The 16,978-nt window shown below is 37.5% G+C and overlaps 1 long non-coding RNA gene across 1 annotated transcript in view; it reads right to left on the bottom strand.

Annotated features, from left to right (window-relative positions):
- Positions 1 to 2,613: 2,613 nt before the first annotated feature.
- Positions 2,614 to 16,978, bottom strand: part of LOC132659698 (uncharacterized) — a 103,273-nt gene continuing 88,908 nt past the window's right edge. Inside the window, exon 3 of the long non-coding RNA XR_009600425.1 lies at positions 2,614 to 7,654. This is a non-coding gene — a long non-coding RNA (uncharacterized LOC132659698). The remainder of the gene's footprint in view (positions 7,655 to 16,978) is intronic.

The following is a 16,978-nucleotide window of genomic DNA, read 5'->3' as shown; positions in this document are numbered from 1 at the left end:
ATAAGAAAAACTAAAAGGTAAATATGTGAGATGATGCATCTTAACTGACTCACTGAGAGGAATTCTTTCACAATGTATACTTAAACCAAACCATCACTTTATACACTTTAAATATCTTACAATTGTATTGCATGTCAATAAATAAAATCATATGGCAATAAAGCTGAAAAAAATAGACAAGTACTATGAGCCAGAATATATACTTATAAATGAACATATGCACATCAAAACAAATATATAAAATAGGCATATTTTCAAATAGTAAAACTGCCCAAAATAAAACAAAAATTCACCACAGACAAATGAAAATGAAAAATTAACAAACGAGAAGACATCTAGCCTCACTAATTTATCAGAGAAATATTAATTAAATTATAGGAAGTTGAAGTCTGTACCATAAGATTGACAGTATTAATAAGTTTACACTAAAACTTTTAGAATTCTTTCAATTTAAATTAGAAATAGGACAGAAAATCCAAATAAAATTAACTTACGTATAAGGAAATGTATTACTCTGTAAAACTGGAGGTAATTTGAGCTTTAGGTCGTTAATGACTTGGCCATCGCCCCTTTCCTTTCTGAACTCCTCTCCTATAGGTCATTTTGTCTTAAGGATGCCTCACCTCCATTAGCCTGAACTGAGTGTTGACTGTGTTTATCTTAAATCATTTTTTCTACTAATACGTATCCAGCAAACCATGATATAATTACCATTATGGTATTTTGCAGATGATGTACCATTCCATCCTGAAACCCTTCGTCAGGTCCTGTCTCTCTTGGGTTTGAACATAACTGATCAGCACACACAGTCATCCAATTCTAAATTCTGCACCCTTTCTACTACATCCTTTTGCTGTTCTAACCGTGTAATCATTAGTGATCTTTTTATGCTATTTGTTTGCAAAATTAATAAAGACACCCATTCCTAAGTTACATGGTCTGGGATATCATACAAAAGTCACTAATGCTGAGTTGGTAGCTGGCATTAAATCATTATTCAATTTATTAATTAATCAATCAATTCAAAATGTATTAGAAGTTTATTTTTCTTCAGGTAACTGGTCAACTTCTGAAATCACAAACATGAGTAACACCTATTCTTGACCTTTGAGGAATTTTGTTTGTATAATGGCTGCACTATTTCCAATCACCATGTAGATGGCTGCTGCCGTTTGTTATTATGAAACTGTAATGGTTTCTTACGCAGATTGGTCTGTTTGACATTTTCCATTCACAGCTCTTGCTATAAATTTGGAAAAAATTTACTCACTGAAGTTTTTACTATTGTTGCCTTAGGAAGTCTGAAATTGTATTAGTATCACTCACAGTTGTTTATGATTTTTAAGGAGAGACAGGAGGTTTGGCACTTACTGAGGGACACTGACGATGTTGCCCTGAGGATGAAGACTTTCAAAGGCCCAAACACAGAGCCTGAGTCAGGGACCTTGGCCCTTTCCCACTATAGATTTTTCTGTCTGTTTGAAAAAACTATCTTACTACATCCCTCAGAAAGAGCCACAGCCTATGGCAGACACTATTTACCTACCATGCTCCCATTTTCTTAATCAACAAGTCAAGGATTTTGCTCATCAATGGACTTAGATTAAGCACAGGGGAGGGGCGAGAAATCTACATTCCTCAATCCGGGAAAATCTATAGTCATATAAGAGATGGCTGGTCTCTGAGACATTTTTCATTCAATAAATACAGTTAACCCTTGAACAATGTGAAGGTTAAGGGCTCCAACCCCCACAAAGTTAAAAACCTGTGTACTGCCATCTCTGCCTCGAAAGCAAAGGAACTGATAAATGGCTCAGCCAAGGTCAGGAAGCTGATACAGTTTGGAAAGAATCAGGACTCATCCTGTAGCCTTTCTGATTCTACCATTGGAATCTCTAATAAAACACAATCTCTGCCCCTCCTACTTAAAGATCTGTAAAACAAAAATGTGACACTATTTTTACCAAAAGAAAAAAAAAATCTGCCTATAAGCCGACCCACACCATTGAAACCTATTTTGTTCAAGGGTCAACTGTATTTTTGAACTCTTATTCTGTGCCAGATGCCTGTCTGGGTGCTAAAGAGATGTTAGTCAAAGCCTGCTAAGAATAATTGGGAAATTATTGCTTTTGTCCTATAGCACCCACCTCCTTATGTAACTTCCTCCTTCTTGTTTGAAGGGTGGGCATTATGGCTGGAGCTGCCCCAGTTCCCTGATGGCTCAGCTGGTAAAGAACCCACCTGCCAATGCAGGAGATGCAAGAGAGGTGAGTTGGATCCCTAAGTCAGGAAGATCCTCTGGAGAAGAAAATGGCAACCTGCTCCAGTATTCTTGTCTGGAAAATTTCATGAACAGAGAAACCTAAAGGGCTATAATCCATGGAGTCACAAAGAGTTGGACATGACTGAGTGCATGCATGCACTCAGCATTCATGGTAGCAACAGGAGGGAAAAGCTAATGGAACTGGATCATATAATCATACTGTTTATTGTATAAGAGATAAACCAACCCACTTATTTTGTTGAAAGCCATGATGGTATAGGTTCTTTTTATTTTATAAGCAATAGAAAAAATTCTGAATCTGATTTTTCTCTTGCATATTATTTTAGGAGTTTTTCATTTCTGTATAATAAATGCTGTGTCCTGCCTTAGTGCAGTGTTCTGGGATACAGGAAAATTTGAAAAGGCCCTGTCTTTGGAAAGCAGGCTAAGATATATATTATGGAATAACAAAATATCAGAGACTGATAAACAACAAGGACCTACTATATAGCATAGGGAACTATATTTGATATCTTTTAATAAGCTGTAATGGAAAAAATCTGAAAAAAAAAACTTACATATAAGTGAATCACTTTGCTGTACACCTGGAACTAACACAATATTGTAAATCAACTATACTTAGTTAAAAAAGAGAGGAAACAAAAGTCTTACCTTGTATGTTTGTTGATTAGATAAATAAATTGAGAATTACAGGATTAGATAACATTTGAAATCCACACTACTTATTACTAGCAGAAAGAAATTTAATTCTGTTTTTATGGTGTCTATTTCAATGACATTTTTTTAAAAACCCACACATATAAACAATCTGAATCACAAAAAAATAGGGCAAAAAGAATGAAATTTATAAGCCCATGCCCAAGGTTGCAAGGAAAAGTATTTCTGCAGAATATTACTATAGTTATTTTGTTATTATGAGATACTCTATCATTCAAAGAATTTGGACACTCATAATAAAGCATATTTGTTTCTCTAGAACTCCTCAAGCCTTTAGTATAAGAAGATGTACAATGAATCATGAAAAGACAGACACAGTGTGCAAGTTTCTCCTTTTCTGTAGACTATGGAACCTACTCTTCCTGGAGCATTTTAAGAGACTGGTGTTCTGAAAAATAAACTTTTAAAAGCATCATAATTTATTAACTCAAGCTCTTTGTGAACTGATTCAAAATACAGATAGAAAAAAAGGAAAACTAAAAGGGCATCACACCACAGTTAAACACACTAAAAATTCTAACAGAGCTCATTCTGATATTCAAGAAAACTTAAGTACTAAAGCAGCTTCAAAAACCTAAATATTCTAAGTACAAAGCAACCATAAGTGAAAATGTCAAGGACTGCCATGCCAACTTGGCATTCTCAAAAGGGAAAAGAGAAGACTATTTATACATTTTATGCTGCTACTTATTATCACATAATGACTAACATGGCCAAATATATAAAAATATTTAATCTTCAATATAACATAAAATGTATCGATTCATTATGTTAATTACTAAAATTTAAAAGTTGACAGTCAAAAATAACTCAAATTTTTAAGAATCAAAGAAATACAGTAAAAAATTTAAGAATAAAGCTAAGTATTCATGGAAGTAAAGTTTAATTGTTCTGATTTTTGTTTTACTCTTTACAATGTTTTATGATTCAATATTCGGTAACCAATCTGCCAGTTGGCTTTGGTTCTATACTTCTCAGTGTGACATTCACTGGAAGAAGTCTTATTTTCGGAATGTTGAACACAACACAGTGGAAAGGTACTTTGTCACTTTGCCGCCATCATGTGGATATTAAGTTTACTAAATGTGGGAAAAGTGTGACCTTAAAAAATAGTGTGGTGAGTCTTTAGGTTTATTTCAGTACTTGTCATCCTGGGCCCCCTGGACTCTCTAACTAGTCTGCGTGTGTGTTAAGTCATTACAATCGTGCTGACTCTTTACGACCCCATGGACTGCAGCCCACCAGGTTCCTCTGTTCATGGGATTCCCCAGACAAAAATACTGGAGTGAGTTGTTCTCCTCCAGAGGACCTTCTTGACCCAGGAATTGAACCTGCATCTCTTATGTCTCCTGCATTGGCAGTGGGTTCTTTACCACTAGCACCACCAGGGAAGCCATTACAGGACCCCAAAAGCTCCTGAAAGGAAACATAAATTTTTTCTGTGAGTCGGCATGTTTCTGGGAACTTTCATCAAAGCCTAAAGACACAGTGATCAGACAAAAGGTAGGAACCTTTTATATGAGTTATACAATCAAAATGTAAGAGCTAAAAACATAAGGGAGTATTTTTTGGTGGCCTTGATATGGCCTACCCTTGATATTGAAGCCAACACATTTATTCTTGCATCTTCAGTCTTTGCCAATATTTTTTTTTTTCTCTTGGGGCCTGGTGTATTGTCTTTTAAAACTTGTGAAGGTTTCTCCAACATAATGCATATGAGAAATAAGCTTGCAAACTTTAAGCAAATGCTTAAGCAAATGCTCAAACTGCAATGAAACTCTGCTTTCAAAACAGTGACTTTGGGGCATTAGAGAAGAAATTCTATCATGTCTAATATTTACTAAAATCACTGTTGTTCAAGAGCTGAAATCAGCATGCTTTCCTTCACTTACTACTGTAACTGAACATTCAAATAACTAGTGAACAACTTTCTTAGACAAAATTTCAATGTATTATGCCAAATAAAGAAGACTGTCCACAAACTACTGGGAAGTTTCTAAACAGCTGGCATAATTCTCCACGTATTGTCTTTATGCTGAAATTCAAATTTTGGATCTATAAGATGCATTTAATCCAACCACAGCGATTACTTAAGGACTCCCAGCTGCTATCTCCACAGTGATGGCTCATGTCAGACATTGTACCTGGATGACATATACAAGGCATCTGTTGTGCTGTTGACCCTCAAAGACAAACCAGGTAGGATGAACCCTGACACTGGTCATGTCTCCTCTGGAACAAAGAGAATCTAAAATGCCCTAATAAAGCCATCACTGGTGTGTCCTGTTTTGTTGTCGAATTTTTATTTTAGGTTTGTAGATCAGATGCACAGTACATTTCAACAAAACTTGACAAACAGGTTTTTGCTGAAAATGCACTACCAGGAGCAGATTCAGAAAGTAGTGTCTCTATCTGTGAGATTTTCTAAGGGACTCAATGAGAAAGAAAAGTCAAGTTTTAATTAAGGAAATGTTATTAATAGAATAGGTCTGTAAGTAAACATATATTTAAATTTTTTCTCAGTCACACAATTCTTTAACCCAGTGAGTCTTCTTACATCCCATCCAGCTCTGAACAGCGCTGTCCAAGAGGACATCGAAGGATGATGAAATGTTCCATGTCTACCTTGCCCATTCTGACCACTTGTGGCTATTCCCCCCTTGTAATTGTTGTTACTGTGACTGAGGAACTGAATTTTTATTTACTTTTAATTAATTCAAATTTAAATAGGCACACATGTCCAGTGGCTACTATATTGAATCTCTCACCCTAAAGAATCCAATGTACAGACAAACAATGTATTCAGTTATCAGTCACTTTGTAGATCATCATGACTTATTTATTTTTTATATTTTTTAAGTATAACCTTTATTTTATATTGGAGTATAATTGCTTTACAATATTGTTTTAGTTTTTGCTGTATAACAAACTGAATCAGCTATATGTACACATATATGCCCTCTCTTGGACCTCCCTCCCACCTCCCCCTCATCCCAACCATCTGAAAGTCATCACAGAGCACCAAGATAAGATAAGCTCCCTGTGCTTTGTAGCAGGTTTCCTCTATAGCAGGTTCCCATGATCTATTTCATACATGATAGTATATTTATACTGTCAACATGAAAGGCAGAACCAGTGGAGGTGTTTACCTCCTTTGCATTCTTTGGAGATGTCTGGAGAGAGGTTAGCCTTAGTCTGTTCACTGTAAAGTGTAGAGCTTGGTTTAAATCTGAAATTCAACACACAGCAGTGTAGTAACATTAAAAACCATCTCACAGATATTTTATTCTGTGGAAAACAAGTTGTTTAGTGATCATCAAAAAGTAATTGCTAAATTGAAGATACTCAGTGAATAAATAAGCTGAAAATTTCAGCTAAGAAAAGCTAGCGTGTTGTGGACCCTTGTATAAAGGGCAGAACTCATGCACCCTAATGTTTGGCTGCCCAGGCCCCAGATGCCCATGGCACAGCTGGGGACTAAGCTGCTCTGTGCAGGCAGGAAAAATGTGCTCCCCCACCAGGGGAGGTATGTTTCAGCTTGATCCAGGCAGTTGACACCAACTGTATGGAAATATTGAATGTAAGCTTGGAATAGCAATGCAGGTAAACACTGATGCAGGCAGACGCTTACAAGTGTGGTTCTCAACAGTTATTTTAGTACAGAAACTTGCTTTTTTTTTTTAATTGAAGTATCATTGATTTACAGTATTGTATTAGTGTCAATTGGATAGCACAGTGATTCAGTATTTTTGCACATTATACTCCTTTATAGGCTATTACAATATCAGTTCAGTTCAGTTCAGTCACTCAGTCATGTCCGACTCTTTGTGACCCCATGAACCACAGCACGCCGGGCCTCCCTGTCCATCACTAACTCCCAGAGTTCACCCAAACTCATGTTCATCAAGTTGGTGATGTCATCCAGCCATCTCATCCTCTGTTGTCCCCTTCTCCTCCTGCCCCCAGTCCCTCCCAGCATGAGTCTTTTCCAATGAGTCAACTCTTCGCATCAGGTGGCCAAAGTATTGGAGTTTCAGCCTCAGCATCAGTCCTTCCAAAGAACACCCAGGACTGATCTCCTTTAAAATGGACTGATTGGATCTCCTTGCAGTCCAAGGGACTCTCAAGAGTCTTCTCCAACACCACAGTTCAAAAGCATCAATTCTTCGGCACTCAGCCTTCTTCACAGTCCAACTCTCACATCCATACACGACCACAGGAAAAACCATAGCCTTGACTAGACGGACCTTAGTCGGCAAAGTAATATCTCTGCTTTTGAATATGCTATCTAGGTTGGTCATAACTTTTCTTCCAAGGAGCAAGCGTCTTTTAATTTCATGGCTGCAATCACCATCTGCAGTGATTTTGGAGACCAAAAAAAAAAAAAAAAGTCTGCCACTGTTTCCACTGTTTCCCCATCTATTTCCCATGAAGTGATGGGACCAGATGCCATGATCTTCGTTTTCTGAATGTTGAGCTTTAAGCCAACTTTTTCACTCTCCACTTTCACTTTCATCAAGAAGCTTTTTAGTTCCTCTTCACTTTCTGCCATAAGGGTGGTGTCATCTACATATCTGAGGTTATTGATATTTCTCCCTGCAATCTTGATTCCAGCTTGTACTTCTCGCAGCCCGGCATTTCTCATAATGTACTCTGCATAGAAGTTAAATAAGCAGGCTGTCAATGGGTCTAATACTCTGTACTATACAGTAAATCTGTTACTTATCTATTTTATATATAGTAATCTGCATCTGTTAAACCCAGAGCCCTAATTTTTTCCTCCCTGCTTCCCTCTCTCCTTTAGTAACTACAGGTTTTTATTTCTATGTATGTGAGTCTGTTTTGCAGATATATTCATTTGTATTACTTTTTAGATTCCACATATATGTGATAATATACAGTATTTGTTTTTCTCTGCCTGACTTATTTTACTAAGCATAATACTGTATAGGCTCATCCTTGATGCTGCAAATGGCAGCATTTCATGCTTTTTTACGGCTGAGTAATATACTTATGTCATAATTTTTAATCCAGCATCTGTTATTGGGAACTTGGGCTGGTTCCGTGTCCCAGCTATTGTAAATAGTGCTGCTATGTACATTGGGAATGCATGAAATTATCGGTTCATGCCTTATTGACTCAATGGACATAAGTTTGAGTAAAGTCCGGGAGATAGTGAAAGACAGGGAAGCCTGGCATGCTACAGTCTATGGTGTCACAAAGGGTCAGACACGACTGAGCGACTGAACAACAGAAGTGGATACTACCAGCAGATGAAAAGGCACTGAGAGCAAACTTAGTAGCAATTATGTTTGGATCTTCATCAGCTGAGGCTCAATGGTAAACAACACGCACATATAAACTTCTCCTGTCTCCTTTCTAATTTTAAAATTCTTTATTTTCTCTTCCACCAACAGACGTAGCATGAATGCTTCTTTTAGCTTTTTGATAATCTCAAGATAAATTTTACAGGAGCAGCTCACCCTAAAGCACACATCAAGAAATGATTTGTTGTTGTTGCTTACTTTTCTCTTTACCTCACAGGTTGCAGCTCAGTAAACTTAAGCTATATAAGCCTGGATCAGAACAGTTCATAGTTCTTCCAAGAAATACCCCCAATCCTTTTATTCCTTCAATAATTTTAAGTTTTTTATTTATCTCAGTTTTATCTTGCACATGACAATTCGTGTGTGTGTGTCTGTCTGTTTTTGTTTTCTCAATGTTTATGTATTTATTTTAGGCTGTCCTGGGCTTTCATTGCTGCTCTCAGTTGCAGCGAGCTGGGGCTCCTCTGTAGTTCTGTTGTCTGGGCGTTTCACTGGGGTGGCTTCTCTTGTTGCAGAACACAGGCTCTAGGGCTCGTGGGCATCAGTAGTCGCAGCATATGGGCTTAGTTGCTCCAAGGCATGTGGGATCTTTCTGGACCAGGGATCAAACCTATGCCCCTTACATTGGCAGGTGGATTCTTTACCACTAAGCCACCAGGGATGCCCTGAATTGAAATGTTTAAGAAAAAAATTTTTTTTTCTTTTTAAAGTTATATCTCATTTATACATACATCGGGGCTTCCCTGGTGGCTCAGATGGTAAAAAAAAAAAAAATCTGCCTACAATGCAAAAGACATGGGTTCTAACCCTGGGTCGAGAAGATCCCCTGGAGAAGAGAATGGTTAATGGCTACCCCCTCCAGTGTTCTTGCCTGGAGAATTCCACAGACAGAGGAGCCTCCCAGAGGGCTACAGCCCATGGGGTCACAAAGAGTTGAACACAACTGAGCGACTAACACTTTCACTTTCATACATACATATGTGTAAAAATATTCAACCATGCATAAAGGATAGATACATAAATATTTAGAAATTTATCATAATATCCTTAATAAGTAACATATATGCTTCAGTTAAAGATATTTAGTTTCAGAAACAAGAATGGAAGAATGGCTTTACTATTATTACCTTTAATTCTATATGTATAAAAGTCAGAATAATTTTCCATTGGAAAAATATTTCACTTTAAGTGAACAATATTACTTGTAGCAAATTTTAAAATATGTGTATGAATTAGTATGAGTCTAAAGACTAAAGGAAATATAAAATGATTTTAAAATACAAAGTGAGTACTTATTTAAAACATATGACACATTATTTCTGTCATTTTAGAGTCATGCTTGCCACATTAATATAACTTAATTTTACTGGATTCAGCATTGTAGGGATACTTGAAAGTAGTAACTAGATTGTTTAGTAGTTTTAGAATTTGATTTTGAGAAAAGCATCCAAAACTTGAAAATCAGAGTGGGACTTCCTGCCTAGATTTGTTATTTACTACTATTCAACTGGAACTCAGACACTGTGAAGTTGGTCAATTTGTCGATTGCTGCCCAGGACAGAATGTAACTAATGTTTTGCCCGGTAGGACATTCACAAGTTTTTAATCTATCAATCTTGTTCTAATTTTTTTAATGCTGATAAACATCCAGTTCCCCAAAATTCTCAATGATCCAGTTTTGCAACTAGCATTTCTCTCATCAATTAGTTGAATTAAGTTTTGGCATCAAAGTATTCTTTATGAGATATGTATTTTTACCTCCTGAAAATTATGCTTTGACATGACATTTGATCATGAAGTACTTTACTCAGACTTTGACCAGATGGGAAGAAGAGACTGACCTCTTATCAGACTAAAGACTACCTTTGTGACTGTAGGTCATTATGTATGTACAAGAATACTCTCCATTCCCTAGGGACCTAGTTTAGGGTGAAGTGGGTACTGCTATTTTCTACACTAAGTTCTTATGAAAATGCCATCTAAATACCTCCATTAGTTAGGGGTTTAAAAGTCTGTGTTTTCTCATGACTGAGAACTTAAAACAGCTCAGAATTTTGCTTGCTATTGATATTACTTGCAAGTAGTAGAGTTGATAGGATTCGAAGAATAGTTTCATGGTGTTATAAGTTCATTTTTATATCTTCAATCAGTTCTAGTTAGAGGCCACCTCCTTCTGCATAAAGTGAGCCTATTTTCCCAGGAACAGCTGCATACAAGTTCTTTATTAAGTTATGCACACTTTTGCTAAATTAGAATCCTCCTCTGTTCTCTGTGTCCCAATACATTATCTCACTTAGGTCGTAACATTTTAAAAAAAGAGATCATGTCATAAACATGTTTATATATCTCATGATACTTAGCACATACAATCTTGCTTTCTGTAAACAGTCCATGTGGTGGAGCAGAAAGAGGCATGAGTTAGAAGTTCAGTCCCAAGCCAGAACCCTAGCTCCACCATTGTGCATTAGACCACATACCCCATCCATCATCTGCAAAGTGAGAGTAATTTGTAAGCCTCACCATCAAAATCTTTGTATGATGTGATGGAAAGTAAAGGGATTTTAGAGTTAGACTTGAGTTCCTATCCTAATTGTTTCCTGATCACAAAATGGGAGTAAAAACAATCAGCCTTTCACGTTATGAGATTTGAATTAGATGATTCAGGTAGAGTTTCTATCTTTAGTCTCTGGTGCCTAGTAGGTTTTCAATAAGTATTTATTCCCCATTTACAAAACATTTTCCAGGTTGTCTGAGCACAGTCAAACACACTAGAGTAAATCCAATATCAGAAGGAGCAAGTAGAGTCTTGAAAACCCTAGCTTATATAGTGTATGTAAAAAAAGATTAGAAATTGAAGTCCACATAGCATTCAGTGATTCCATGACTCCACCTCCAATTCACACCTCCCGATATATCAATCTACTTACCACTCCTACTCCTCCAACTGATCCTATAATCACTGAGGCCACAAATAGCCTTATGAATTACAAACATTATAGATGATTATGTAATGACATCCTACTCCCTCTCTCTTCTAAAGCTGCCTCTTCAGGTCACTCCTTCCTTGCTAAAATGCTAGCTATAGTTCTTGATTCTCTAAGGAATTTGAATTCCTGATTTATCTGTCATTTAATACTGTGGCCTTGACTTCCCTGGTGTTCCAGTGGTAAAGAATCCACCTTCCAATCCAGGGGATGTGGGTTTGAGCTCTGATCCAGGAACTAAGATCCCACACATCTCAATACAAGTAAGCCTGTGTGTTTTAATGAAGAGCCCATGTGTAGCAACAAAGATCTAGCCCAGCCAATAAATAAATTAATCAACGTAAATTGTATAAATAAATAAATATTTCTGCCTCTCAGTCATTGCTTTTCCTGTAACACTTTCTTAGATAATTTCATAAACCAACTTTGTTTCATTCCCCTTCTCTGTGATGATAATTCTCTAATGTATTTTTTTTCCTGACCTTTAGAATCTTATCAACAAATTGCTACTGAATAACTACATTAAAATATCCCTGTAATTCAACATGTCAAAAGAGAAACTCTATTCCATGTTTAACCTGGATTTGCCTCTGATATTCTCTATCTCATTTGCTACAATTAGCATTGCTCTAGTTTCTGAAGTTAGAAACTCAGTTGCTCAGGGTTCAAATGAGGATGATGTACTAAAGGAGCCACTTGCGGATGTAGGAGCACAGTAAAGTAAGTTGAAACTTTCAGAGCCCAGCAAAAGTAGGGAGCCTAGGGCTGAAGCTGGGCTTCCTTAGTGGCTCAGATAGTAGAGAATCTACCTGTAATTTGGGAGGCCCAGGTTTGACCCCTGGGTCAGGAAGATCCCCTGGAAAAAAGAATGGCTACCCACTCCAGCATTCCTTCCTGGAGAATTCCATGGACAGAGGAGCCTGGCAAACTACAGTCGATGGGGTCATAAAGAATCAAGCACAACTGAGAAACTAACACACTTTATGGCTGAAGCCAGGCACCATGCAGAGCCCAATGGGAAGGACATGAGGAAGGAATGCATGTCTATGACTTTAGTACTGTGGCGGGTAATTTTCTAAGCTAAGATGAGGCACAAAATCTCGTACAATAGGCTTCTCCCTCTGGAATTTGATCTAATATTAGGAAGAATTTATCAGTTAAGCTAAGAATTTCTTATCTGCCTTTTATCAACTATGCTTTTCAGATGACATGTCTCTCATCTCTCCTTGCCATGCCACAGCTTTGCACTTTTAGCCCAAAATGTGACAGTCAGTGAAAATGTATTCCTTCTCCCTAATATACTTAGTTGGTGCTCTAGTTTTCTTGCTCTGTGAATCTACAAAGGGGAAGTGGTTCTAAGACTTTTCATGCTGTGTGAGCTGAGTCCTTTGGGTAACATTGGGCATCACATTTTTTCCAGGCTACTCCATCAGGAGGACTATCAGAAAACTAATTCTTCGAGGTAGCATTCGGTTGTTTTTGTGTGTGTAGAGCAGGTAGGGGGTATTATTGTTTAACCTCAGGAAATATGTTCTTAAAATGAGAGTTTGAAGTTTGGCATACATTGTTAAAAATGTTTCTCATTGGAGTAGCTGAAAACAAACGCTTGGTCAAAAACTTTTCATTTATCTTGTGTGAAGGAGGAAATGTAATTGAATTGCCTACTAAAACTTAAGAGATTTTGAAAGTAGAGACAATCCTATGCTAAAGATGGTATTTCAGTAGCACCATGCCCTTGCCTCAGATGGATTTTTTTTTTTTTTGGATGTTGAGAGAGGGAAATCAGAGGTTATTATGGAACCCACTTGAATCCCTGGGTCATTCTCAATGGTCCCTGAGTTAAACAATAAAATCTCTTTGTGAACAAGCCTCAATTTCTGAATAAATTTGGGTAAGTGGTTTTCTCACAAAAGTAAGATGTGTTCAGTGTTCACACCTCTGCACCTCAGAGCATGCAGAGGGGGTGGGTCCTCACAAGGTCTGATAAAGTGAAACACAAACTAGCACAAGAATGGACACCTAGTAGTTGCCAGATAAATGCTACCTGTTTAATAAAATGTTTATCAGAAATCATTCCTTAATTTTAATCTATAAGGTTTGTGATTCCAGATTCTGCTTTATTTTCCCTCTTTTTCATAATTTTATTCATCCCTGTCTTTCCCACAAAGGAACAAAGACAGTTTGGAGAGTTCTCTGTATCACATGCTTTAAGGAAGGTTTTTAACTGCTTATCTGAATAACAGTATTATAGTGTTAAACATAAAACTTTTATTGCTGCTATGCAATCTCTACAACTATTTTCAAAGACCTTACTTATAGATTACTTTCTATAATCTTAAGATTATAGACAGACTTTTCAAGAAATAGGTTATACGTTTTTTGACCTTTCAGTTCTAGAGTGAGGTTTTTAAAGGAAAAGGTGTTGAAATTTAAACTTAATCCAGCTGTTTCTGGATTCATGTGTGTTTGTAGAAGCTGTTGGTGACTTTAAAAGTACATGAGAAAGCATGAATTGTTTCAAAAGCTTGAAAGGCTGCTTAATAACATTGCCACACTGTTATTAAATTATTAAACTTAATAATTGTTTGCTTGGGATTAAAATATCACTTGAATAGCCACAGAAATTAGTGTTGTTCATTTTGGAATCTTTGAATAGTATGCTGAGTGTGCTCCAGAACGAAGCCATGTACCCAGAGCGTAACCAGGAAATAGTCGTGGAACCACAACACAGACTTAGGGACCAGGCTGCCGCAGCTAAGCTTGGAGCAAGGTCAAAATTCACAGCAAGGCTCCAATTCAGGCCCCAACTACAAAGTCAACATCAGTGGATCCATGTTTCTAGGGTTACCTTTCTGTGGTGACAATTTGGGGAAGATTTTCCTAAAGAAAGAAAAGACAATGCTTTTATTGAAAGAAAAACTGAAATACTATTTGTGTCCAGTTGTTCCGGGATTGGTGGGAAGAACAATTCTCTTGAAAACACAATTTGGTTTTGCTCGGGCTATTTTGGGGGTCACAACAATGGCAAAACATCCTTTATTAAAACCGGATTCTGGCATTACAGGCACATATGAGCCATGGCCCAGGTATAAGACCATGGAAATAGTCTGACCCAGATCAAGGAACTGCTTGGAAAGCATTTTATAAAGGCTCTAGTAAGAGCAACTTAGGAGTGGAATGTACCAAGAAAGAGGAAATGTTAAACTCAGCCTAATCAAACATTTTTCTAATCCGAAGTTGAATATAATTTGGTCTTCCACAACCCAAGAGGCCCATCAAGTAGATAAATAACTTACCATGTCCAGTCAACTCAGCAGAGTATCTGTAGGTCATAAGACTAGAAATTAGGTACTGTCAAGGATCATTAGTGCCTCTCCTTTCATTCAAAACAGCTTGAGAAATTAGTTTACATAATCCACTTCTCTTAATGTGAACAGTTATATTTATGACTATGGTGAACGGAAAGTGCTCTCACAGTCAATGACCTGGGTTCACATCCTTCCTTGACATGTGCTGGCCATGCATCCTGGAATAAATTGCATCTCCAAGACCTTTTTTTTTTTCACATGGACAAGAAGGAGTGAGAGTGGTAAGAATACTCATAAACACAGGATTTTTGTGACAATCACAAATATATTTGGAGAGATCTAGACATCTTTACTCAAAACACAAATTCTGCATTTAATAGAAACTATCAATAAACTATTTTTTAATCCTGAAAGTGGAGTGCTAATGGAATTGGTTCTATGTGGCTAATGTGATCATATCTGCGAAGTGCTTTGCACAGTGCCTGGTCCATATGGACACTAAACTTTCAATATATATTAGTCATAAATGAGGAAAATAATAAGGAGGAGGAAGAGAAGGAGAAAAGACCTCACTACAATAGAAATTGATGTAATTTCCACCAAAATTTTATCTTAATTCATGACATATCAAGTTGTAGCTTTGACACTTAGCTAAGCTAACTAAACCTCAAAAGAGAATTATAATATTTACCTAAGAGTTCTGTTTAGTCAAGGCTATGGTTTTTCCAGTGGTCATGTATGGATGTGAGAGTTGGACTATAAAGAAAGCTGAGTGCCAAAGAATTGGTGCTTTTGAACTGTGGTGTTGGAGAAGACTCTTGAGAGTCCTTCGGACTGCAAGGAGATCCAACTAGTCCATCCTAAAGGAGATCAGTCCTGGGTGTTCATTGGAAGGACTGATGTTGAAGCTGAAACTCCAATACTTTGGCCACCTGATGTAAAGAGCTGACTCATCTGAAAAGGCCCTGATGCTGGGAAAGACTGAGGGCAGGAGGAGAAGGGGACGGCAGAGGATGAGATGGTTGGATGGCATCACTGACTCAATGGACATGGGTTTGGGTGAACTCCGGGAGTTGGTGATGGCCAGGGAGGCCTGGCGTGCTGAGGTTCATGGGGTCACAGAGAGTCGGACACTACTGAGTGACTGAACTGAACTGAAGAAAAAGCTGGATTAAAACTCAGCATTCAGAAAATGGAGATCATGGCATCCAGTCCTATCACTTCACAGCAAATAGATGGTGAAAAAATGGAAACAGTGACAGATTTTATTTTATTGGGCTCCAAAATCACTGCAGATGGTGACTGCATCCATGAAATTAAAAGACACTTGCTCCTTGGAAAAAAAGTTATGACAAACCTAGACAGCATATTAAAAAGCATCACTTTGCCAAGAAAGTTCCATATAATCGAAAATGTGGTTTGACACTTTTGCTTACCTCTCTGCTCCCACAAGAATTCCCCTCCCCTATTTTCCAATAACATGTACTCACTTCTTTTGAGCCATAACTGGCAGTGTCCTCAAAGTCCAGATTTCTACTAACAGTCTGTTCAAGACATTCTAGGTTTTGTCTATCATGTTCCCCCAAATTCTATCCTCTTTCACTGCCTAATTCCCAAACTACTCACACATTTCTCACACCTCATTTCCAGACACTAAAATATATATTAGTTTTCTATTGCTTCATGACAAATCACCATAAACTACTGTCTTGCAGGCAGATTCTTTACCCACTGAGCCACCTGGGAAGCTGAAAAGTACATGCCCAACATGAGGTTAGAATCCAGGGCCCTGAGATTGAGCTAGTCAGGTGAAGACTTAAAAGAGCAACCACTTACTGTCTCATGGTTTCTGTAAATCAGAAGACTGGGCAAGGCATAAACAGGTTCTCCACTCAAGATCTCTGAAGGCTGCAATCAAGATATTAGATGGGGTTTTGTTCTCAACTGGAGCTTGGGGTCCTCTTTTAAGCAGAATTGTCTTTGGCAGAATTGAGGCAGAAAAAGGGCGCCATTTTCTTGCTGACAGTTTTCTAGGACTCATTCTCAGTTCCTAGAGCCCACTGTCTTGTTCTAGCTTTGTAGCTCTTCCCTAGATAGTTCACAACAGAACTCTGCTTTCTTCCAGGTCAGCAGGAAAGCATCTGTTGAACTTCTTGCTATTTTTAGGACTTATTTCAATAGTTCAGGTCCACCAGGATAAATTCCCTGTTAAGTAGCTTACAGTCAACTAAATAGTTTAATTATACCCGCTAAATCCACTTTGCTATATAACATAATGTAATCATGGGGTTGACATATCATCATATTCACAAGCTGTGCCCACACTCAAGAAAACATATATTAGAGGAATTGCAAATT

Source organism: Ovis aries, chromosome 4 (assembly GCF_016772045.2).
Source record: "Ovis aries strain OAR_USU_Benz2616 breed Rambouillet chromosome 4, ARS-UI_Ramb_v3.0, whole genome shotgun sequence".
Classification (NCBI taxonomy): Eukaryota; Metazoa; Chordata; class Mammalia; order Artiodactyla; family Bovidae; genus Ovis; species Ovis aries.
The sequence above is the reverse complement of the archived record's forward strand: the minus strand, read 5'-3'. Positions and strand labels throughout refer to the sequence as shown.